Genomic DNA, 26256 nt, shown 5'->3' on the forward strand with positions numbered 1-26256 from the left:
ATACAACATAATAAGTGTAAATGAGTAATAAGTAAATGAGTAATAATGCAGGATTACTCATGTGTGGATGAAACAAACACAACTCTAGGTATGTTTTTGATAAGATAACAACATTATAACGTACCTTAAAGCTCACAAGAGTCAATTTTGTGTAATACAGGACCATATTCTATTCCCTAACATTCCCAAACATTTTTAGAGAAGAGGTGTAATTCAAGCAGTCTCTACTAAACAAAAAGTCAAAGTTAAATTGAAAACTATCACTTCTTGACATCACAAGGTAAGGTATTGAGCTTTGGAGATGTAGACAGACTAATTATAAAGAGGTTCTCAAACATGTGTGAATGAAACAAAACAACTCCAGGCATGTTTTTGAGTCAATTCTGTGTAATTAAGCTACAATACCAACCAGTCAAGACTAAAATGAGAATAAAATTACAACTAAACCTAAGCTTTACTCAACAAAAGTTTCACGACTACCACCAGAAGAAGCACCAAGCAGCTACAGTGATCTCCAGGTACTTAGCTCTCAAAGCAGATTTCCATTTTGCAGGCAGCCAGTAAATCAAATGACCGGACAATTTTGGGACAAGCCAAAATTTATAAAACCGTCAAACATTAAAACAGTCAGCTCCTGAAAAGCAGCGCATTGACGAGGCACGCTGTCGGAAAATCAAATCAGAGCGCCAAGCAAGTAAACAAGAGTGCCCTGAAAAGGATAATGTGTGTTTTGTTCCTGGCAGTTTTACACAGTCACTAGTCCACAGCTGAATATTAAATCTCAAGGGTGGTATAGGCCTGGAATAAAGAAAGCCTCAGTCATGTTGACATAATTTAGAACAGCTCCACTGATTATTTATAGTCTGCTTCCAAAGAAATACACATGTTTATTTATCTGTTCTGCTTCTGTGTTTTAAGGCCAGTAGGGAAGGGACGAGATCATGGACTGTATAAAGAAGTGGACTAAGGGAGTGTGACGTCACCCACAGAGGTTGGCTCCACTCAGATGAAGCTCACATTTGAAGACCAAAATGACAGGGCTTACAGAAGCAGTTACAGAGAGAGGGATGACAATATTCCAATGTAAGTCAGTGGGAGCCAGGGTCAGAAAGAGCCAGAAGAACCCAGATGCGAACTTTTTATTTGGAACACAGCGATTGGCACATTATCTATGTCCATTTATATGTACAGTCTATGGACAAGACACAATTTTCACGAAATGAGACACACCATGAGATCGAGTCCACGAGAATGAGTCAAGAAGAAATTTTGACATCATTTGTAATATGCACCAAGTAATTAAGTCATATTTTAGTGGTCATTGTAGTACTCCTTATTGGAACTACAGCTTCTCAAATTGTATAACCAGTAGGAGATGTAACGATATCCAAATCTCACTGTATGATATTTTCACGATATACATCTCACGGTACGATATTTATTGCAATATGTTGTGGAGACTAACAAAATTGTGAAGATGCTACTTTTTCCTCTTACAATGCCTTGACAAGACTTTATCCAATGAGCTAACACTTAAAAGTGTTTAGAACTGTTATTTCTTCATGTAGTTTGCACCAAAACGGAGGAAAGGATCATGGCCTATGTAGTTCCCTCTGTTTTTTAAGCTATTGCTGCACCATAACAATGAATTTAAGCAAAGAAACTCATGTGATAATTTTTGTCACGTGTGCAAAATCTTGTCACAATTTGGTTTCGCAAGATCTTGAGACACGTCCCTAAGCAACTGAACTGACTAAAACACAACAAACTATCATATGGTCTTATTATCTTAAAAGCAAAGTAAGAAAATAGCAGCCCAAATGTGACCAGAGGAAGATGGTCTGTACAATCTGTTCTTAATGGTTTTAATCTCAAGGTCACAACCTAAAATTTGGTGGAAGATTTCTGCCACCTATAGGAAAGACATTTATTTATTTTCATACTGGTGAACTTCAGGTATATCTTTATTCTTATGACTATTGTAGAATTTATTTCCTTTCCTTCTTGGCAAGAACCTGCCTATTTTCACGTAAAGTCAACTAGCACAGTACACCAATAACTGTTAACTGACTGAGAGGAGTCAAATCAAGTCTATATAATATTTGAGTTTGACTTTCTGAAGTGAGTGACAAAAAATACCGACCTTTTAATCTTGAGATGGACGAATATAACCCAACATTTCCTAGTAGTGCAAAGGGAAATGTAAACATGAGTTTTTTGATAAGATTTGAGTCGGAAAAGGTTGAATTTGTTTCTATGACTCATTACAGATGCAAACCGAGCACTAAAGTTTTTTCTCATTCTGCTGTTTATTTTTTAAAGCTCATCTGTTCCAGGGTTATTGTGTCAGTGATGTAAATCCGTTTCAGTCTTTAATTTATTGTCTATTTTTACGTCAGCAATATATCAAACTTCCAAATGTGTTATCATGACAGGTCTACTAAACAACCAGCATGGAGGGGTTTGTCAGTTTTGTCATTTTACACATTTGATGTGTCACATTCACAAATTAAAAATAAAACAGTTATTACTTTCATTTACTGTTGATAACAATTTTTATGGGATCATTTTGTTTTGTCTTTTTGTTTGCTTGTTTCATTTTGCTGACTGAAACTGAAAATGTTTTAAGCTTGGCACAAAAAATGCAATTTAAATCTCCCATTTGAGCAGTGTGCACCTGTGACTTAAAGACAGTGTTATTAGTGGAGATGGGGCAGAGCCAGAGTTAGTGCAGCCCAGCCCAAACAACAGACGCTGCGCACACACACAACAAACAGCTTAATGCCCTGCTGGATGAGGGAGTGTAATGTGAATTTTAATTGGAAAGTGAGTGCATAAAGGGCCAAAGCAGAGAAGGGGAAAGATGGCGTTCTTGAGTCGTCTCCAGTGGTGTGAGGATTGGCTCTCTCCTCTCTTTGACCCTGGTGCTTGGAGGCGCACAGATCAGATCAGGGACACAGTGCGACAGATGTCTGCCCCTGCGCTCTGTTCCAGGCAGAGAGCTGCTGGCGCTAACACCAAAGAGGACGGGGAAAAAACAGCTACACAAAATGGGCAGAGAGGATATATGGCAAAGAAGGAGCAGTGCAGAGGAGGGAGCTGTGCCCCGGGCTCTGTGTTGATCCAGCGTCACTCCGCAGCAGCACGACTGCTCTGTCTCTGTCAGACACCAACCAGTTTGTTCACAAAGTGACACTACAAGTTGAGACAAACCTGCAGCAGACATTCTCACCCTGACTGACCTAAGAGGAGGAGCAGGAAGCCACGCGAGCACTAGATCAACACGAGTGCTTAGTCTGAACCAGGCACGCTGTAGACAAACAGACAGCTCCAGCACAAAGCTGAAGGATACACACGCTCAGCTTGTGAATACACAGAGACAATGATCAAACTGTAGCATCTCTGATGCTTCTGAGACTAATCTCCACGTCTGACCTCTGTACAACAGTTCTCACACTCACACTCGCTCTGAAGAACCACACACAGAAGGAGATGAGATGGAGAAAAAGGAAGCTAATTATAGCCTCACAGCAGGATGGCCAGAAACAAACTTGATTATCATCATCGTCAAGACGGCACAGAGGAAACCTGCTGCCTCCCTCCTTCCACCACAATCCAATAGAAAGGCTTTTAGCCTCCTAATGATTTACAAAGTGACAAGTCAAACAGATTTACTGTGACAGGCTGAAAGGGACCAGCAGCAACACCATTACAGCTCACGTGACCAGACCTCCTCACCCCTGCCCCTGTGCCCCTGTGCCTCTGGCCCCCTGTCCCGACACCCCCCTCCTGTCTGTTTCAGGGGACAGCGAAGAATGAGGCTGGCTCAAAAGAGACAGGCCACAAGCCCCCCTCACACAGGCCACAGGCCCATTCAGCCCCCCTCTCTCAACACAGGCCCCTTCAAACAGGAGGGAGAAGCTGTGCTTTGTGGAAGTGAGTTACTTAAAGCGACAGCTCTGGATCAGGATCTGCTCATGGAAAACCTGTGGCACAGAGCAAAGGGAGATACCACAGTACAAGCCTAACACCATTACAGCAGCTTTATCAGATATAATGAGCCGTGCGTGTGAGGTGCTAACAATATTCTTCAGCTTCTTCTGGCTTTACTCACTATGAAACAGTTACTCATTTACTGAAGCTGATTAAAGATGGACATGGGACAATAATTGGCCCAGAAGTGCTATTTGCTCTATATGAGCCTGCTACTATAGGTGCTGCTTATACATGCTAACAGGCTCAGTATTTCTGAGGCCAGACTCCTGACTGACAGCATCTATTTGACTTTCATTTTGTGCTTCTAAATATGGAGTACATTTATGTTTGAGCAGCTCCAGTCCCTGCAGGCGCGAGCTTTCCTTTTCCTCTCTTTCTTCTCTGTGGAAGGTGAAAAACACCTTGGCTGCTTCCAGCTTTAAAAACAGAGCCACCCTAAAACCATCAGAGGTGGCGGCAGAGCCATATGTGTGCCGAGAATTCTCAAGGAGCGCAGGCCCTGGGGCTACACAGATTCAGTTTCCCCTTTCTGGCTTCCAAAAACAAAGGAATTCCAGAGAAAATCAGGGCAGGACCTCACCCCGAGCCACTGCCACAACCCCCGCCTCCCTGGCTCTCCCACACACATCCAGAGGTGCTCCATAGACCTTCATACAGCACACCTCCATGAGTGTAATAAGTCTGCATTCAGTGGAGCTCTACAGTATAGAGCAGGTCAGTGTGGGTCACTTTATTGTTGGAGGGTACAAAGTGTTCAAATAAGGTCCACACTGCTGTACTCTGTATCCTCTCTTGGGATAGCTCTGGTTCTTATAATATAATATGACATTGCTTTCTTATTTTATTTCAACTATGGATTTTATTAACTACTTTTACTGTTAAAAATAAAGTCCAGTATTTCTTGGCAACTAAAGCCAGTTTGAATTAAAGATGTTTTACATTAAAATCTCATAATCCCCTTTTAAAAGCTTTATTTTGCCACTCGTTCTTATATACAGTATACAAGTTGGAAAGTGCTGCTATGAAGCTGCTCTGTTGCAGCCTTAGGTCATGTCATTCTGATATATCAACTAGACACAATTTTGAAAACCTGACAAGCCCCGGACAGGAGAATGTAACAAAGTGTCCGGACATACTTCATATTTCAGAGCTTTGTCATGTGTGTAGCTGTGAGCGCACTAACAGTTTTCCTTCTCTAGGACCACACAGTATTAAACACACACTATTACACACACTACACACAAACACACAGTATAACACACACAGTATTAGCAGAACATTGAGCAAGAGCCTCAAGATGCTCCGGGCCATGCTGTGCTGTGGACCCCTCCTCTTCCTCCCCTCTCTGTTTCTCCTTTCTCTCTCTCTCCATTCTTTCTCTATCCCTCTCTCTCACACTCTATCTCTCAGTTTTTCTCTCTCTTTCTCTCTCCTTCTCTCTGTCTCTCCCTCCTCATCTCTTCCTCTTTCTCTTTCCCTCTCTTCCCCAAACATGAGTCAGTCACCAGACGTGTGATGTCCCCCTCACGTGGACCCTTAACAATGTCCACACATGCCATTCACTTGTGCTGCGCTCCCACCGGGCAGGCCTCCACTAAAGGTTATTGGATGACTGTGTAGGCAATATAGCGGAGATGTGTAATAACTATATTAGACACCGCTAATGTATACGATTTGCAGTAAAGGTCAGACAATAGTACAGTACAGTACAGTCAGGGGCGCCCGGGCATTCACTTTGAGCCTGAAAATACTTCAAATCAGATTTCACAGCGAGAAGTTTTTGTGTGTGTGTGTGTTTCTATCAAAGCTACCACAACATAAACACTGATATTGATTTAGAATAGAAGTAAAATGTATGCATACTACAAGAGTTTAGTGTGGTCACGGTACAAAAATGTCAAACTATAGACTTGATGCTCAATACTGATTCTGAAACCACAATAATATAAAAAACACTCTTTCTTCAGACAATAGAATGCGATTTTCAGCATTAAATCATACTATTTTCTTTTACTTTAGCATATGGTGTTATATCTGTGTAATCCCTCAGTGGTCCAGGTTCCATGGACGTATAATAGTCTACGTACTCTTATACTTGTTCTGATAAAGCTCAAGATCATTCTAAAGCTATCCAGCAAAGGTTAATTTCTGTCCTGTGAATGACTTTTTTAGTACTGATACTTCCTCAAATGAGTATCTAGCTTCATATCTGATTTTCGATACTTTTGACAACCTTACAAGAGTTTTGAATGGACTGGCCCCACAATACATAGCGGACCTCATCCAAATTTACACCCCCGCACGCACTCTGAGGTCCGAGGGCCAGCTCCAGCTCGTGGTCCCCAAAACAGGACTTAAAACCAAGGGGGAATTCTGAAGCGCTCTGCCCCCCCACGTCCTAACAGCCCCCACAATGGAGTGTCGTCTTAAGACCCACTTTTATTCTTTGGCTTTTGCGTGAGTTGTATGGTCCTCTGTGTCTTTTATTTATTGTTTTTTTATCTTTTTTTTTTTTTTTTTAGTACTGCTTTTATGTATTGATTTTATTATTTTTGTTCATTGATTTTATTATTATTTTATTAATTTATTCTATTAGTGTCCTTATTAAACCTAATTCTGCTGATTTATTTTCTTTTTAAAGTAAAATGGTTTGCATTGCTATGTGAAGCACTTTGGAAACTGTTTTGTTTGTAAAATGTGCTTTACAAATAAAGTTGGATTGAATTGGATTGGAAGAGTTAACACACAGCACGGAGAGCTATATATTACTATACTACTACACTAATTATATGTTCTATGAGAGATACGGAAATACTTACTTCTGCCTTTGTCCCCAGCAACCACGTTTATGGGCTGTACACAAGAGCTAAATAGTGCGTGCATTTTGTTTGCTGTTTGAACCAGCAACCTCGTAGTTATCTGCTGAAATGAATGTCTCACTTGTTTCTACTGTTACCCAAGTGTATTGCAGCAGACAAAGCAAATACCGGCGGTGAAAAAAAAGGTGCAAAGTACAAAAAAGCTTCATTCTAATACTCGTTCTACCATGACTGTGTTTAAAAGGTGCACTATGTAACTTTTCTGGTGGAGGTTCCGCCATCTGCTTGTCTCCATGGAGATGTTGTTGCTTTATCTGGAATGTCCCTGTATGGCATTTAACGTATCCATTTGCATTTCGTTTTTATTACTGACTTGCATTCTTACTGTGAGTGGGCTTGCCTCTCCACAGATCTGACACGCAAGTTGGTCCAATGGCATCTCCTGCTGTTTCTGTAGAGATAAATACATGTAATGCCGTACTGTGGAACATTACAGGCAACATCTTTATGGAAAGAATTGATTCACCCTCTTTGATTTTTTTCACAATTTGATATTAAACTTAACTATCTCCATGGAAACAAGCACCATACCAATTTACAGGTCTGATCTGTGGAGAGGTGCGCCTTCTTACAGTATAACGCATATTTTTCTAAGTATTTTTTACTGTAAAAAAACACCTATAATTGCAAAATAAGCAAGTTTAATGCCATACTACGGTGCATCCCAGGCAAAGCAATCTCCGTGGACACAATCAGGCGTTGGACTCGTATCAGAAAAGTTACACAGTGCACCTTTAAACACAAGTAGCAGCTTTTATTGTAGCATTAACAAAATACATTAGTGTTTTTATTGGCAAAATCGCTGGCCATGTGATGTAATAAAAATGCTCTGGTAATAATATCACATGGTTAAAATAGGCTTCCTGTGCAGCATTCATTTGTTCAGTACGGAGTTAATTATGCTAACATGTACTTTGTCTCACTTAATGCACCCGTTAGTTAAGATGCACGGATTAGACAATTAAGAACGGGAATCAAATTAGAGGCACTACTTTTACAGTCAATATTTTATCTCTGGGTTTCATAGGAGCTTCACACTGTTAGCGGAACTATACAAAGCAGCCACTTGATTACACTTTGTCACTGTCACAAGCGGGAGTGGAAGAACTGCTCCCTTTTGTTATAGAAATAAAAGTACAAATACCGGAGCAAAAAATAAATACTCATGTAAAAGTATCACATGAAAAAAATGAACTTAAAAATGTGCAATGTGTAACTTTTCTGGTGGATAGTCTGTTATCGCTTTGCTTTCCAGAATGCTAAACAGTACTGCATTAAATGTGTCTATCTCCATGGAGACAAAAAAGTGTCAAAGCCAAGTTACAAGTCAGATATTTGGAAAGGCGAAAACTTCTCATGTTTTTGTAAGCAATAAAAACATCTGTAATTGAATAAATGCAAAAGTAGATAAGTTTAATGGTACTGCGGAACATTTCATGACGGTGATGATGATGATGATGTGATCACAGTGATGATGACGGATCCTTCACCTGAAAAGTTACACAATGCATCTTTAAGTAAGTGTTAAAGTAGCTGTTTAAAAATGTACTTAAATATTAAAAAATAAAAGTAGTTTGTGCAAATGTTGAGGCTATAAGGTTTCAAATATAGCAATTTTGATAAAGGTTTGTGCTGTATTTTGTTCAGCAAAAACAAATTAATTCATCTTTTTTTCCTAGCTGTTTTTATTTGGATATTTTTGTCTTCTCAAACTACGAACATGTTAAAAAATAAACCTCTCAGCTTTTCCAGCATGTCTCAAACAATAATAAAAAATACTTTTACTTTTCAGTCTGGTTCAAAAATGGTGGAATAGGAAGTACAAATAGCTGCTCTTAAATGTAGTGAAGAAAAAGTTAAAGTATCCACATTAAAATCTACTTAAATAAAGTATAGATACCTAAAATGTTTACTTAAGGACACTATTTTACTATTTTTACTTTGTTATGTTCCACGACTGGTCACAAATCACCAGACAAAGAATATCTAATGAAAATAATGATTGTTTTGAGCAGTGAAATACTCACAATCAATCAGAGCATATTTAAGTTAAGAATACAATAAACATATGCTTCCATAATTAGAACAAATCCAATTGCAGTAGCTCAAGCACATTAGTGAACAATAGCTATAGCAGCAGGCTTTAAAGTCATAAAACACTGCGACCCTTGCTGTTTTGTCAATAATGTTGCCAGATAATTAAAGAGCCCTGGGAGACAATGATAAACATTGTTTAGAGGCTGATCCCTGGCAAGCGCCAAGCAGTGTATCATTGCTGTCTCCGGAATACACACGATTAGCCAGCTCTCATTACTGATATGATAAACGACGGCTTCCAGCGTAGCTTTAGTTTGCTGGAAGCATCTACTTGTAAAAGGGAGGAGATGAGGAGAAAGTGGTGATACACATTGGCCCTTTAATAGACCGGGGATAAACAAGAAAGATGGGGTATCTGCACTGACAAAACAAATGTATACTGTTTTACCATGTTCGCGTATGAATAAAATGTAAGGACAGCATCCATACTACAACAGTTTAGTGAACTTGTTGCAATACTAAAAATTCAAACTTGATTTCAATACCAAGGAATAGACTTGATACTGAATGATTCTGATACCACAATGATAAAAAAAAACAAAAAAAAAACAGTTTCTTTAGTAGGGATGTCGAAATATTGTGATATTGTATCGTCAAAGTTCTCACAATAATATCATGGACCATCACAATATATCGAATTACAAGAATTACAAGTCTCTTCGCTTAAATTAATAGTTATGGTGCAGCAATAGCTAAAAAAAGACAGAGGGAACTACATAGACCATGATCCTTTGCTCCATTTCAATGGAGCAAAGGATCCATTGATGCTTCCAGTCAAACTACATGAAGAAATAACAGTTCTAAGCACTTTTAAGTCTTAGTTCTTTGGATTAAGTCTTGAGCAAAAAGTAGCATATTAACAATTTTAGCTGTTTAGCCTCTACAAAATATCTCAATAAATATCGTACCCCCCACCATATCGTGAGCTTTCCCACGATATCGCAATAAATATCGCACCATGATGATATCGTTTTGTGAGACTTGGATATCGTTACACCCCTGTTCTTTAGACAATAGAATGTGGTTTTCAATATTAAATGGCACTACTTTCTTTTATATTACAGTGTGATCTTTTATCTGTGTAATCCCTCAGTGGTCCAGGTAGGTTCCATAGTGGTCCATTGGCGTAAACTGGTCTATACGTGCTCAAAATCATTCTAAAAGTCCATTTCTCATTACCGATATGATAAACGATGACTTCCAGCGTAGCTTTAGTTTGCTGGAAGCATCTACTTGTAAAAGGGAGGAGATGAGGAGAAAGTGGTGATACACATTGGCCCTTTAATAGACCGGGGATAAACAAGAAAGATGGGGTATCTGCGCTGAGGGTGCAGATAAATAGTGTTTTCTTGATGCTTCCAGTCTAACCCAGGTTTACAGCCAAATACACATTACGTTTTAATTATCAATTTATTTTCATATGTTTTGACCTATAGAACTGGAGAATATATTGCCAGCGTATATCACAGTGTAACGAATGGCAATTTGCATAAAGACATTTTCATTCACATAATACAACCATTTGGCACACGTCTCTCTCACAGTGTGTTAAGACGCATTTTAATTACAGTATTTTTCACTTATTCAGCAAAGGGGTGGCAAGATACATAAAGAGTAGATATTTCATTACATTATTAAAGGTCCTATATTACTCAAAATTGACTCTTGTGAGCTTTATGCTATGTTCTGAAACCTTTAAACTGCAATGAACACAGACCTACGCGACTTCTTTGTGGATAAGATTGAAAGCGTTACTAAAAACCAGTTTCCGAAAATCTAAAACCTATCCTCCAGTAGGTTTAGTTAACAATGCAGGTCCATTCCAGTGCTTTTGCTTGAGGAATTGTGTTAGCCTTTCTTTCTCACTTGTTCGTCTCCTCACAGCCCCTGCTCTCCCCCAGCGCTCCCCCCATCCTCTTCCCTCCTCCCTGTGAAGTTAATTCTGTTGCTCTGCCCCAGCCCACAGCCCCGTCTCCCTTTACAGTTGGTGTATCCACACAGAGGTTTAAAATATGCCCCTTTATCTGAGCCGGCCAGGCGGGAAAATGAAAGGGATGTCAGTCCTTAGAAGCCTGGGAAAGCGTCTGGCTCAATCGGCAGTGTCAGGAGCGGAGGGAGGGCACCAAATGGGCAAACACACTGCGCACAGTAATAGACTTTTCTGTCACCGAGCAATGTCAAACAGCAAAATAGTCTGGATATGGCACTGCAGATCCGTATTATGTGGCAATGTGATTTAGAGGCTCTCTGTAGCAACTTCAACTGGCTTCATTAACAGGGTATAAGCTTTAAAGGTCCTATATTACACGAAATTGACTCTCGTGAGTGTTGAGCCATGTTATAATGTTGTTACCTCATCAAAAATATACCTAAAGTTGTGATTTGTCTCATTCACACATCTGAGTAAAGTTTTATTATTAGTCTGTCTACATCTCCAAAGCTCAAAATGCTCTGATCCACCTTGTGATGTCATGAAGCAGCAGTTTTCAAGTTATCAGCTACTTTTTACCTTATGTTTGTAGTAGAGATGTCTGAAATCATCCAAATGATTCTAGTGAAGGTGTATTGAGTTTAAAAGAATACCAGGCTTGAAAGTCCGAGCTCGAGCGTCCCATTCTCTCTTGACGGGAATGTTCCCCTCCTCTCTCCGGCACCTCTTCTCTTGGGTGACACTGTGTCCGGGAGAGGAGAGACGTTCTCGCTGGCCTTTAGTATCAATATAATCCTCATTTACTCGCAAAAGTTTAAGATTAAAGCATATTTTCAATCATTTTTTTCTTGTTCCCCATGTCCTATAGCATCTGTTGATTTGGGAAGAAATATGAATTATTATTAATATGAATTTCCTTACCTATCATGAACATAATCATCTTATGTCAAGTGTCATGTCATGCAACATGGAATAAAAGCACAGTGCTCATTAGGGATGAAACAGTAACCGAAGTATCGTGATATTGTATCGTCAAAATTCTCACAATAATATCGTGGACCATCACAATATATCGAATTACAAGTTTCTTTGCTTAAATTAAGAGTTATGGTGCAACAATAACTAAAAAAAAGACAAAGAGAACTACATAGACCATGATCCTTGGTCCATTTCAGTGTAGACTACATGAAGAAATAACAGTTCTAAGCACTTTTAAGTCTTAATTCTTTGGATTAAGTCTTGTCAAGGCATTTTAATAGAAAAAACAGTTAACAGTTTTGTTAGCCTCCACAAAATATCGCAATAAATATACTGTGAGATGTATATCGTGAAAATATTGTACAGAGAGATTTGGATGTGGTTACATCCCTAATCGTGAGCCTCCCCACCATATCATGAGCTTTACCACAATATCGCAATAAATATCGTACTGTGAGCTTCATACCGTGACAATATCGTATCATGAGACTTGGATATCGATATACCCCTAGTGCTATATTTATATATATTAAAAAAAAAGTTGTTGTTCTTTTATGTAAATGTATATAGATTAACTTAGTTTCATAAAGGGTACAGTTCAGGGGTACTTTCCAGATGATTTCTGTTTAAAAACACAGTGGATCACTTCCTGTATTACCACTTGACATCACAAGGTGGAACAGAGTGTGTGTGAACCATGTGTGAATGAAACAAAACACAACTCCAGGTATGTTTGTGATGAGGAAACATTATAACATAGATGACAAAAATAGCGTAATCTGGACTCTTGTGTGTACCATCCTTTCCTCCTAAACAAATTTCATCTCATAGCCATTACTCCAGACTAGACACTGCCCCCTTCACTGAACACACGCTGTCCCTTTCCATTAGTAAATTATAGTTAATATACTTTGTCGCAAAACCAGGAAATATACCCCCAGAGGCTTGTTGGGAGTCTATTGTGCGGCCCTATGAGAATCTTTGCCATCACTCTCCATCTCCCACGCAACCTCCAGCAGAAAATCAGCATCACAGCACGCTCCGAGAGACAACAGTGAGACGAGACAGGGACCTGTTTATAGCACAAACGATATTAGCAACACAGCATGGTGCGTGATATCTTTATAAAAGGAATCGCTACCGACAATGTACAAGACAGATTTGCAGCGTGTTGTGAGGAATATGAGTGTAGAGCAGATGTATTTGTTTATAGAGATGCAGACGATGGCGAATGTCTCTGTAATCAAAATCAACGGCTGGTGATGAACTTTGGGAGATTTGATTTGAAAGAAAGATGGAGATGGAGATGGAGAGGCTAAGGTGGCTGATGGTTTTGCTGCTGCGGTAGGGATACACAGGGGGAGGTGAAAACAAATTATTTTGCAGGAAGATTAAAAGGTCCTATATTAAGCAAAATTGACTCTTGAGAGCTTTAAACCATGTTATAATCTTGTTAGCTCATCACAAACATACCCAGAGATGTTTGAGTAATCCTTTATTAGTCTGTCTACATCTCCACAACTCAAAATGCTCTATTCCACCTTGTGATGTCATGAAGTGGTAGTTTTAAATTCAACGACTACTTTTTACCTTTAGTTGAGTAGAGATTGGCAAGTCCACGTTTAAGATCAGCCAAATGATTCTAGTAGAGGTGTTTGGAGTTTTAAAGCACACTGGAGCACTTCCTGTATTACTACATGACATCACAAAGTGGAACAGAGTGTTTTCTAGGGATGTAATGATATCCAAATCTCTCGGTACGATGTTATCATGATATTTATTGCAATATTTTAGAGAGGCGAATAGAATTGTAGATATGAGACATTTTTGCTTTTAAAATATCTTGACAAGATTTTGGTATGAATTTTTTACTGTCATAATCCCAAGAATTCAAGTAAAAAACATCTCTCTTCATGTTGTCTGCACTGAAATGAATCATGGGATATGTAGTTCCCTATGTTTATAATCTGCTGCTACTATAAAACAAGGCCTTTAAGCAGAGTAACTTGTGATTCTATATTATTGTGACACTTTTAACGATATGATATCACGATATTTCGGTTATTGTTACATCCCTAGTGTTTTCTGTTTGAGAGAAGAACTCAGCGTAAATGTGCAGGGTTTGCGTGTATGAATGAAACAAAACAAAACTCCAGCTATGTTTGTAATGAGAAAACAGTATAACATAGATCAGAACATAGCGAAACACGGGCCCTTTAAGCATGAATGAATGTTTTGAGTGGCAGAAGGCTGTAATTGGTTGACACTTGATTAAATTTACAAGTTAGAGGTTTAATAAGTCCGTTAAGTATAGCTGATTCTGGTACACACTGTGGCATTTTTATCACATTGCTCAACTCTGTGACACATCGTTAACCGAAGCAGCGCTGAAAGACGACATGGTTGTGGGCAGATGACTGTAAAAGTAGAAGCAGCCAGCAGCAGCAGGCTAAGTTTTCTGTTGGCATGAGTTTTGTTAGCATTAGATCAGGTATAACCAATGGCGGTCTATGGGGACACTGTAAGGTGTAAGGAGCACTTGAAGCGGGCTGCAGACTTCGCTCGCGGGCATGCTCCGGTATCAGGAGAGACAAGCCAAACACTGCACTTCACTTGGCGCAACTGTAAACCCACTGACCCAGCATGAAGAGGGAGAGAGAGGGGACTAATTAGTGACTGTACTTACAAGTGAAAGGAGGGAGAGAGCAGAAGAAGAGAGGTACGGGGAGGGGGGACGGGGCGGGGGCAGGGGGAGCGTACACATCCACAGTTGGAGGATAGGGACAATGAGTTTGTTTAGCTTAAACAGGATTTACAAACCAAACAGACACACGCCAACGCCGCTCACTCGCACATACTATCTCTTGTCTTCTCCTGACTGGCCGTGCCTTCGTCTCCTTCTTGTCAAACGCCGCTGAGACAGACTAGTGGAGAATTTCGTCAGCAGAAAAAAAAAAAGGAAAAAAAAAAAGTGAAGGTAATTGCTTGCGATGGTGAGAACTCTTGAGTGCAGGCGGTAGATGGATGGATTGAAGGAACATTTTGTACCTCCTGTGCGGGCTTGGGTCTCATATTGTTCCTGGGTGTCATTTATGATTCAAAAGGTTCTACGCCGATGGGAACAGGACATGGCCACTGTGCCCCCCCTCCTCCTCTCTCTCCTATTCCTCTTCTCTCTCTCTCGCACTCGTTTCTACATCAAATCAAACATGCATGAGGCTGTGACAGGGCAGGCTAGAACTTCCCTCTATCTTCTGTCTGAGAGAGAGCACTTAGACCAGGACTGACTCTCTGAAATGCGTTGGAAGAAAAGATCACTCAGGCACATTTGTCATCACAATACTAACAGACAAAGACGCAAAACATATAATTACAGGGGCAAATCGCATTACGCTGGTTTAGTGTGCGTGCCAAAGGGAACAGACGAAACTTCTGCGCGTGTTTAGTCAAGGATGGGTTTTTCGAATAACAAATTTCAAAATCAGGTTGATGAATTAAACGCGTTCACACCTTCTATAATAACAAGTGGATAAGACATTCATGGGGCGAGATCGACTAGTGGCTGCTCCAGGTACTGCAGCTGCTAGGAGCTTCTTCCATAGTACACAATGCGATTGATAGTGAATTCAAACTGCCCCGGTTCAGCAGAAAGGGCATCAACAGGTTTTTCATCAACGGATTTTGGCGGGATTCTTCTCTAGATTAAAGATTAAGCCCTAGCCCCGTTCTGAATCAGCGCTACCACCAGTCTGGCAGCTTTCACTCTGATTGGTCAAAACTGGTTACATGTTGACGCTAGCCCGTATTGAGGAAGTCATTTGAAAGAGAAACGTATTTTTGGGTCCACACGCCAATGATCACATGCATTTGAAAACAGCACAATGCATCTTGGACTCACCTTCCTGATTTTATTCTACTTCCAAGACTTGCACACCTGGGACAAGCTCAGGAAGCTTGAGCAGTTGCCTAACAATGCCGTTTGTTGCCTCACAACCTTCAAGGCCAACGAGTCCTATTTACATTGAGTGTTCTGACTAACTAGCCGCAAACATCCAACCACAGTTCAAGGTCTGGGCTCGAGAGGGACAACAGCAGAGTGTGTGGAAAAAGGCAGTTTTCGTCTTTGGCTCATGAACTTGGAGGACAGAATCTAAATAAGTTTACGTCATACAGTTTGAAATACAGTGGCCAGTAGTTGCAGAGGGTCAAGGCTACACAGTATCACAGGGATTCACATACTGTATGTCTCCAGAAAGTTCCACATTGCAAAAGTGCACCATACATAACACAGGCTTCCAATAGTCAACAGCAGCATAAACCCAAACAGAAAGTCTACAAAAGGTTGAACTAGTAAACCAGTCTGTGGAGTTTTAAGCCTAAAAACAAGCTTTTTTGCTTTGGTTGTTAATTCATTGCAAACCAGGTCATCTTTTAACTTTAATATTGTACTGTATTTTTGGTGCATTTTTACTATTGTATAGTCTTATTATGTATACACTTATCTGTACTTGTACTTTGATCACCTGCGGCTACTTTAAATGACTTTTATAAATAACTCTGACATTGGCATTGACACAGTAATAAATTAAACTAATAAAAAATGTTAAATATTGTTCAGTCAATACATTGCACATGATTCTCTGTGATAAATTGCAGTTTTTTGAGAACCAAATCCATTTAGCAACAATATTTCTTTGTTACACCACTACTTCATTAAAATATGAAATACATCAAAAACAGTGGATAAGTTTTGCTTGTATTGCAAACAAGTTTCCTTCCACCAAATAAGCAAAACAACTGTAGTGCAGCCACACACAAAAAATTGCTTAAAGATACCAAAAAAAAAAAAAAAAATGCTATATCGATACAGCAGCCCATGATATTATAAATACTGTATCACCAAATTTAGCATCACAATTTCGATTTCGATGTTTTTGCACACCCCTAATGTCAAGAGAACATATATCTCTTCTATATTTAACTCCGTCAGTGTCTGTGTACTGCAAATTCTCAAAGTTACACAGCATGATCTAACTTTTGGCTGCAAATTGCCTGCGCCGTTACAAAGCTTAGGAAGCAGTTAAGCATCTTACACAGGGCCACAACCTCTGCTTAGTGAACAAATCAAACGCACCTCTGTAGTCTCCCTTTAAGCCCTCACTCTTCAAATTTGTCTTTTTGTAAAAATAAAAAATAAAATAATAAAAAAGGCTTAGAGGCAACCAAGCAAACTTTTTTTTCCCTTATTAAATGACTGAAATAGGCACAGTTGAAAACAAAAGGCACCACCGAGATGAAAAGTATTGCCAAGATGAACCGCAAGTGAGACAGATGAGAGACGGAAACAAAAGCTGACTTCTGCTCAGGACACGAGTGGGTGGGATCAGGGTGAAGCACCAGACAACAAGAAACTTTATTATACATACTACATAACAATACATACTTACACAGAAAAGTACTAGGAAAAAGTCAGTGGTGGATAAAGTAGTATCACATGAAAAATGTCCTTGAATAAAAAGAACCTGTTTAAAAATGTACTTTAAGAGTAAAAAGTTAAACAACAATTAAAGCTTCAAATTATGATTTTGATAGCTGTTTTTGAGTATTTGTGTATTTGGTTTGCTTAGTTGTGACGTTAACTCAAATTAATTGTGCTAAAAATAATTCACAGCCATTTCAGCAGGTCTCAAACCATAAAGAAAAGTGCTTTTTACTTTCCATTTCAGATCTAAAATGTAGTAGAGTAAAAAGTACAGCTACCTGGTCTCAAGTGTAGAGATGTAAAACATATCCACTGTACTTAAGTAAAGTACAGATACCTAAAAATTGTACTTAAGACTTGTACTTCTTTTAAGTAAGTTTAACTGTCCAACAACTCATCCTTATGTAACAGATAATACTCCCTACAACTGTACAACAACTCACCCTTATGTAACAGATAATACTCCCTACAACTGCACAACAACTCACCCTTATGTAACAGATAATACTCCCTACAACTGCACAACAACTCACCCTTATGTAACAATCTCTATCATGTAACATTCATGTCATGTCAATCTACTTCATCATTGCATTTTTTGCGTTTGCTTCTTATGACCTCTTGAATTGTTGAAAGATATTTATATTACTACATTACTTTTTTTTTTTTTTAAGTTATTGTTATAATATATTATGATATGTGAGCTACTGTTTACAAATAATTTCCTTTGTAGATCAATAAAGTTTGTTTAAGTCTAAATATTCGAATGTAAAATGTATTGAGATGAATTGTTGAGAACAAAATTGTGAATATGCTACTTTTTCCTTTTAAAATGTATTGACAGTCTTTTGGTTCTGTCATAACCCAAAGAATTATGATTTCAAAGTGCTTAATAACGGCATTGAAATGGAGCAAAGGATCATGGTCTATGTAGTTCTGTTTCTTTTAGCTCCTGTAGCAGCGTACCTATTCATTTAAGCAAAGAGACTTGTAATTCAATACATTATGATGGTCCACAATAGTATTATGAAACTAGTGAAGAAGAAACATGCACACCACTAGTGCCGTTCCCTCTTACTCCATTGTACCATGTGACCAGTGCAATGAAATGTCAGCCTGTCAAAACATTGATTAGCGTGCACCAGGTTTTAAGTGCTAGCCTGGCTACAGCTGCGAGGTGAAATAGCCGAGTTACAAAGAGCTAATTTCTCTGGCACGACAATTAAATGCTGCATTGAGTAACTTTTCTGGTGGAGTATCCGTCACCTGCTTGTGTGTATGGATAAATGTCATTCCACAGTGTGACATTAAACAGCTCTACCTTACATTTATTCAATTATATGTGGTTTTATAGCTCAAAAATACCTCGAAAAACAGGCATTCTGACCTGTAACTTGGTCTGGTTTGGTTTCCATGAATATAGAAAGGTTTAATGTCATACTGTGAAACATTCCAGACAAAGTAATAACATCTCCATGGAGAAAGGCATTCGACGGACCCTCCACCAGAAAAGTTACACAATCCATTTTTAAGAGTTTTCCTTACTGAGAATCCCTCCTTCTAATCAGCCATATCGTGCAGCTTTGTAGAGAAGTTCAAAGATGGATTTAGTTGAACTGTAAAATGTGAATAAGTTCCATTTGTCACAGACTGAGTGGAAACATGTTGTGAAATTGAGCACAGTTTAGAGGCCTGCAACTTATCTGTTATAATGGTTTTTTCCTCATCAAAAACATACCTGGAGTTGTGTTTTGTTTTCTTCACATTCACATATTTAATACACAAACCCTGCGTATTTAGGCTGAGTTCTTCTCTCAAACTGAAAACACTCTATTCCACCTTGTGATGTCATGTGGTAATACAGGAAGAGCTCCACTGTGTTTTTAAACTCCATACATCTTCACTAGAATCATAATTTCAGCCCTCAAATTGGCAATTTCAAGTAAACAAAAGGTAAGAAATAGCTGTTAACTTGAAAACTACTGCTTCGTGACATCATAAGGTGGAAGAGTACATTTTAAACTTTGGAGATGTAGACAGACTAATAATAAAGGATTACTCAAGCATGTGTAAATAAAACAAAACCCAACTCCAGGTATGTTTTCGATGAGGAAACAGCTTTATAACGTGGCTCACAAGAATCCATTTTGTGCAATATACGACCTTTAAAATATCAAAGTATGACAGAAAATAAAAATTCATTAACGACAAAACATTATAGATTAACTATAAGTGTCTCCCGTTGATTTGTTGAGCTTCATCTCTTCAATTTTATGTTCAGGAATGATGCTTTAAACATAACTGATCCTGACATTGACAAGAGCAAATTCTTGGCAATGGCACAAATAGCATAATCACATAATAGAATAAGTCCTCAATTTGCCCACTAAAAAGTCTTGTCAAACGGCAATGTCAGCCCACCGGTACATTACAGTACATTACATCAACGCTTTAGTGCGATCAGGTTCGAAAACAATTAATCTTGGCACAACACCAAACCAAGCCCGACGAGTGGAACCAATTACAAATGGCTGCTAAATAAATCAACAAAACAGCAATGCTATGATGTGACATGGTTGTAATCTGACATTGTAATACATGAGGAGTTGAGAGAGCAGTTCAAATGCGTCTCTACTGGGCACTGTTAGCCACAACAAGTGTGCGTGCGTGTGTGTGTGCGTGTGTGTAGTGTGTGTGTAGTGTGTGTAGCGTGTGTGTAGTGTGGAGCTAGGTTTATTGCCATTGTTTAGTCCTGGAAATGCAGTGAGCAGGATGTATCTGTAGCCTGGAGCTCAGCGGGGAAACTGGCTGCTCCGCTTGTTTCTTGTCCCTACACATTCAGACAGTGCAGCCCTGGAATGAGCAGGTCTCGTGTCTTTGCAGTGCGTCGTGTAGCAAAAAAGAAATGTTTGTATTTGCATATAGGTATTAGGCGTATTGCTGTAGCAGAGGATTTGCAACTGATAGTGTGGTTCAGTCGAAAAACTTAAAGCAGATGCAAAACACACAATTTGGTCGAACCTAGAGCTGTAAATATCTTGTGGAGGCTAACAAAACTGTGAATATGTTACTTTTCTCTCATCATAATCCAAATAATTAAGGTTTAAAAGTGCTTATTAACAGTTATTGCAGCATGAAGATTGGACTGAAACAGAGCAAAGGATCATGGTCTATGTGGTTCTCTGTTTTTTAGCTGTTCCTGCACCATAACAATAAATTTAAGAAAAGAAACTTGCAGTTTGATATATTGTGATGACCCACGATCACTGAGACTTTTGACGATACGAAAGCATGATATTTCAGTTACTGTTACATTCTATTAGTCGACTACAGAGGTGCGTGGCAAAAGCTCTCAAAACAATTCATTATCTCTATGATCTAACTACGTAACTGCGCTTAAAATACTACAACTGCGTCTGAGTTCATGTAAAATTTAGAGATCAGTCGATAAGAGTTTTTTCATGGCCAAAGCCAATACTGACTGTGTACAATCCAGAGGAACTGATCACCGAAAACTTTGCCGATATCCAAATCTCATGGTACAATATTATCACTATTTTCATTTCACTGTGCGATATTTATTGTGATATTTTGGAGAGGCTAAAAGAATTGTAGATAAGATACTTTTTGCGTTTAAAATACCTTGACAAAACTTGGTGCAAATCATTATCACGTCATAATCCTAAGAATTAAAGAATTATGGCCAATAACTGATATGCTAAAAAGTAGTAAAAACAAATATTTATACAGAAAAATGTGTAAAAAGTGTATTTGTATGTAAAAAGTCATATTAAACAGAAGATTGATTCCCAAATCTTCAGCTAATCCCCTCACTACCGTCTCCTTTCTGCTGTTGTCATAGACAAATCCTTAGAACTAGTCAACAGATTCAAATAGTAGTCAACTAAGACACCATTAGACAATTCATCAACTAAATGACTAAAGGACTACAGCCCTACCTTTCAACTATCAAAAGAAATAGCTGAATCTTCTAGTGACACAACCGGCCATTTTTTTTTTGTTTGCTATCTACTCCAGTAACCAATACAGAGAAAATAGAAGGCATGACACAGTAACAAATTTTGAAGTGAGATGCGGCATTCTAACAGTGAGCAAGGTCGCCTCTCCACAGATCTGACTTTTAACTTGGTCTGGTTTGGTCTCAGTGAAGATAGAAAGGTTTAATACCATACTGTGAAACATTCCAGACAAAGCAATAACATCTCTATGGAGAAAAACATTTGACAGCCCTTCCACCAGAAAAGTTACACATTGCACCTTCAAATCTTATCATACAGCCAAAAATAACCAAAACATTTCAAGAAGTAGAAGAAAATGTACACATGGCCTAAGTATATTGTTCCATCTTTCGCACATTGAACGATAGTAATTATTGTGACAGATATTGCAAAGAGTCGAGTAGCGGACATCATTGTGCAAAATTATGAGCAGCAAGTGAATCAAAAAATCCCATCATCAACAATGCAACTCTGTTTTTCTTTTGAATTAAAGTGCCTATGACAGATTGGATTACTCATTTCACTAAAACACAGTTAAGATCATTAGAGTCAAGATTTTTGCAAACACATTCACACTTGTTTTCTCATTTTTTTAGGCTTAAAATTGCACTTCCTGGTTGAAAATTGTGACATCATACTAGGGACTTCCATAACTTACCTAGTAACACTCCTCTATTGTACACAGAAATTACTATCTGACAAAAACAAATACAAGAAAACACCTTTATTTTGTTGAACTCATGTTTAAAATATCAGAAAAAAATGTGTTTCTTAAGTGTAAAACTCTCTACTTCCAGTAAGTTTCAACACTTTTTTCAACTTTTCTTCACTTTTTCTTCACTTGCTTCTTGACTGATTTAAAGCTATAATTTATATTTACAACAGTTATAATTCCACCAAATTAAGTCAAACTTAGAAAATCTGAAAAATCTTTAAACAGAACACTCTCCTCCGCACTTGTTGAGCAGACACTATCACCCCGCACCATTATCCCAGGTCTTTCAGAAGGCTTCAAACTTCTTTTCAAAGTGCCTTTCTCTCCGTTCTTTAGCCTGTTTAGTGAATCAGACACTCTCCTGTCTTGTCTGGCAGGCTGGCTGGCTTGCTGGTTTTTGCGGAGAGGCCCCAGGAGGGACAACAGAAGGAAGGAAAACTAGCACATAAATACTCGTCCAACTCCCAAACACTTGCAGATGGCTCCTATTCCTCGCCCTCTTTCTTTCACAATTTATCAGGTATCCAGCCCTACAACAAGTGTGCCTTTATTTTTATTTATTTTTTCATCCTTTTTCTTACTCTGCTGAGATGACTAATGCTCCTTTAGTTTGTCAGAAGGAAGGGGAGAAAAGTCAAACAGCCCTAATTAATGTGGTGGCGCTGACGAGTGTTGCTACAAAAACAATTTCATTACATCACCAATTAGAATTACAAGAGAGACTGGAGGGTGCAGCCATCTGAAATGTGTTTACTTCAAATTGTACACAGACACTGGACAGAGGAACAGTCGCAATCCCCTGCAATCTCTCGGCAAGTCTGGAAGTCTTTGTTGGGCTTGTGATATTTATTTTTAAGTGCAAGTGTGTCAGGCTGAACGGGGCTCGACGCTGCAGGTGCTACTTAGGAGTTTAGTGCGGGCTTGTAATAGTAGCAGGCTAATGGTTATGAATGAGATCTCGCTAAGTCAACAAGCGCGAGGCAAAGTCAACTGGCCCTGCAGAAGTTTGGAGCAACGCTATGGAACGTTTAGGGTGTGCGGTATAGACGGCGGTGTGTGGCTGCGTAGTTTCTAGTGAAACTTATTAAAGATGCATTGTGTAACTTCTCTGGTGGAGTGTCTAAGGATGTAACAATAACCAAAATATCGTGATACAGTATCGTCAAATGTCTCTCACTAATATCGTGGGCCATCACAATACATCGAATCACAAGTTTCTTTGCTCAGATTAAGAGTTACGGTGCAGCAATAGCTAAAATAACATAGGGAACTACATAGACCATGATCCTTTGCTCTGTTTTGGTGCAAACTACATGAAGAAATAGCAGTTCTAAGCGCTTTTAAGTCTTAGTTCTTTGGATTAAGTCTTATCAAGGCATTTTAAGAGGGAAAAGTAGCATATTGACAATTTTGTTAGCCTCCACAAAATATTGCAATAAATACTGTAACGTGAAAATATCGCACTGTGAGATTTGGATATCGGTACATCCCTAAGAGTGTCCATTAAATGCTTTTCTCCATGGAGATCTTATTGCTTTATCTGGAATGTTTCACAGTATGGTATTAAACCTTTCTTTCTTTCTTCACAGAGACGAAACCAGACAGTTACAGGTCAGATCTGTGGAGAGACAACCCCGCTCATAGTCAGAATGCCTGTTTTTCTAGGTATTTTTGAGCTATAAACCACCCGCAATTGAATAAATGCAAAGTACAGGTGTTTAATGTCATACTGTGGAACATTGCAGGCAGAGCAATGACTGGATATAGGGACGACTCTCCACAGATCTGAATTGTAATGTAGCGTAGTACTGCAACCTGCTTGTCTCTCTTGTAATAAATAGGTTTCATTTATACTGTGGAACATTCTAGACAAAGCAATAACATTTCCATGGAGACAAGGTGGCGCACCCTCCACTAGAAATGTTACACAGTGCACCTTTAAACGAGCATTTGTTTGGCATTACCACTGTCTCTTATGTAAGGAGTTTTGTTTTATGACACTGCACATAAGGTATTTAGTCAGCAGGGTAAGTTGTAATTTATGTCAAATTTCCTGGAAAACTTAAGCACTTAAAAAAAAACGCAATTCCAGAAATTTTGAGTTTTAGAAGAGAACTGGCTCAGTGTGTGATAAACATTGTATAATTGATATGACTACAAGAGGGCCAGTTTTCTGTTTTTGTTTTTGAAGAAAATATGATCCCTCAACTACAGGAATTTCGCAATTGTTTTCATTCATCTGTCTACACACACATCACACCATAACAAAGGTTAGTATTCCAACAATATGTTCCCAAAAGGTTACTGAAACCACAAGTGTTACTTTTTATGTTTTTGCTTATTTCATTCCTGATGACTGAAGAGACCTCCACTTACAGATGGAACAATAAGTCACTTCGGTTCACGTGGATAACTTACGCACTGTTCAATCTAAAGTTCCATAGTGTTGCTTTAAAAGAGTCCTGTTAGAATGTTCTGTAATGAAAAAGCGCTAGTCTCCACTGTCTCCACCTCCTTCGCCTCCACCTCCTCCCCGCTGCTGCTGCCAGGAGCCCCTCTCTCTGCCGCGCTCTGCCCCGGCTGGCCTCACATCTAGACGGAGGAATTTAACGGGGAGGGTCCGCCCGCCAGACTCAAGGCACAGTCAGGCAGAGAAAGGGCTGCGCGGAGTCAAACAGCTCGGGAGGGGGAAATGCACCGTTTCTGTTCCAAAAGCACGCTGAAATCCTCAATAGAGCGTGCGCACAGATTGACCTGCCGACGGGGAAAGGTTAGGACATATGTATTACGCGCATTGTCTAACGGATACAAATAAGAGCCATCAATTATATAAGTGGAGAGGCATATTTAGCGCACTTGAGACCTCTTTAAACCCGCAATAAGCTCACATTGGGTGGCATTGATCTCTGAATGAAACCTGCAAGGATCTAATCTGCACTATCAGCGCTATCTGCACTTGAAGCTGTATTGCATCCGTCTTACTTAACCAATCTAACAACAAAGGTAGCAGACAGCATGCTTGGCTAATTGCATTACAACAGGTAGCCGATAATAACCTTAAAGGGAGTCGACAAGCCTAGACAGCGTGCGGACTGTTAGCTAAGTGACATACATTCTCAGTTTAGCATCACCACTGCCATCAGCTGACGGCGAGCGCTACACGTTCAGTTCACAACATGCACGCACGCCACCTCGCAGCTAAATCCGGAGTTAAAACATCACAAATGAACCCACGCCGCTGCTATGACATATTCCTGCAGACACATTGACTTCAGGGCTATTCCGCTCCAAAGCCATTCACAGAAATACGATAAAGCGGCAGCCGTAAATTACGCACGCCGCTCAGTACGCAAAGGAGAATGTATGTGCCCTCCTGACATGAGTTCATCCGCGGCTGGTAAAGGTTTGTAGGAGGTCAGCCTATTGTTAGCAGGTAGTATGTGTCCAGCAGGGAAGCCGTGCGAACCCCATCTTGAGCAATGCACACATTCAAACAACAGCGCTGCAAAAACACACAAAAAGATAACCAAGCGGCAAACTTACTTTCAGCGTGGAGCTCAGGGGTAAATCCGTGTTTGAGTTAGGTGTAAAAAAGCTCGTGTTTACGTCGCTGCTCCTCTCGCCCGCGCGCTCTTCACTCCACAAAGACCGACGTGAGAGCCCCGGAGACGATGTGAGTGAGTGACTGAATCAACTACCGTAGAGCACGGCAAGTTGAAGTGTCAGATTACACTGGCTATTCAGTTACCAGAGAGCCGTGCTTGCGAGGGGGGAGGAAGGAAAACGCGGGGTGGATCCACGAGGAAGGACGCAGCCGGTGGTAAAGGTGTAAGTACACGCTAATGGCGCGATAACAGCACATTCGCGCACAGTGGAGTGAGCCACAGCTGCGCGCTTTGTGCCATTACAGCGACCGACCAATCTCTGTCACTGGAACAAACCGATGCATTATTCATTAGGTGGATTAGGAACAGATTAATTAAACTGTTCTTTTTCATTTCATCTACTGATAAAGTTAAAATTATGTAAAAATAAAAATAAAATAGTTATAAATAGCTCAACCTACTATTATTTACTCTACAAGGAACATCTGGATAAATGCTTGTAAAGATTTTATTTAACTGACAAGTGAAATATAAATGTACTAAACTTTAAAAAAA

At 39.4% G+C, this 26256-nt stretch overlaps 1 protein-coding gene across 7 annotated transcripts in view; it reads right to left on the reverse strand.

Moving 5' to 3' along the window:
* zmiz1a (zinc finger, MIZ-type containing 1a) overlaps positions 1–25795 on the reverse strand; it is a 294565-nt gene extending 268770 nt beyond the window's left edge. For 6 of the 7 annotated variants that reach the window (XM_055162367.1, XM_055162366.1, XM_020939662.2 and 3 more), the window contains exon 1: positions 25640–25795. The gene's annotated coding sequence lies outside the window, so the exon portion shown is untranslated. The remainder of the gene's footprint in view (positions 1–25639) is intronic. The other variant, XM_055162365.1, reaches the window with a different exon arrangement.
* Between the last annotated feature and the right edge of the window lie 461 nt (positions 25796–26256).

The sequence above is a fragment of the Boleophthalmus pectinirostris genome, unplaced genomic scaffold (genome assembly GCF_026225935.1).
Source record: "Boleophthalmus pectinirostris isolate CB_2022bp ecotype Guang Dong unplaced genomic scaffold, ASM2622593v1 HiC_scaffold_5, whole genome shotgun sequence".
Taxonomy (NCBI): Eukaryota; Metazoa; Chordata; class Actinopteri; order Gobiiformes; family Gobiidae; genus Boleophthalmus; species Boleophthalmus pectinirostris.